The sequence below is a fragment of the Penaeus monodon genome, chromosome 28 (genome assembly GCF_015228065.2).
Source record: "Penaeus monodon isolate SGIC_2016 chromosome 28, NSTDA_Pmon_1, whole genome shotgun sequence".
In the NCBI taxonomy this organism is placed as follows: domain Eukaryota; kingdom Metazoa; phylum Arthropoda; class Malacostraca; order Decapoda; family Penaeidae; genus Penaeus; species Penaeus monodon.
This window is the reverse complement of record NC_051413.1, coordinates 32,191,924-32,192,258: the sequence shown is the minus strand read 5'-3', so window position 1 is coordinate 32,192,258 and position 335 is coordinate 32,191,924.

Here is a 335-nt window from a genome sequence, read left to right as displayed (position 1 = left end):
ACACGGCCTGTCCACTTGTCGAGGAATTCCAATGTGTCGACCATGTATACAAACTGTATATGTTATGTATATATTTATCTCAAGGTACCAATTACACGGTATAAGAGGCAGACCCCGTTAACACGTAGCCTGGGGCGATCGGAGTACCATTGAGAGGCCGGCGTGTTCGCTGTAAAGGGGTCGTAGTGGGATACGAGCCTAAAAGATTCTTCACTTTAAGTTTTATTTAGGCCTATTTGCCCGCCGCTTATTAGGTTAATATCGAATGGAAAAAAAAAACGTGCAGAGAGAGAGCGGCAGGCGAGTCCAAAAACAGGATGAGTTTGAGTTTGAGA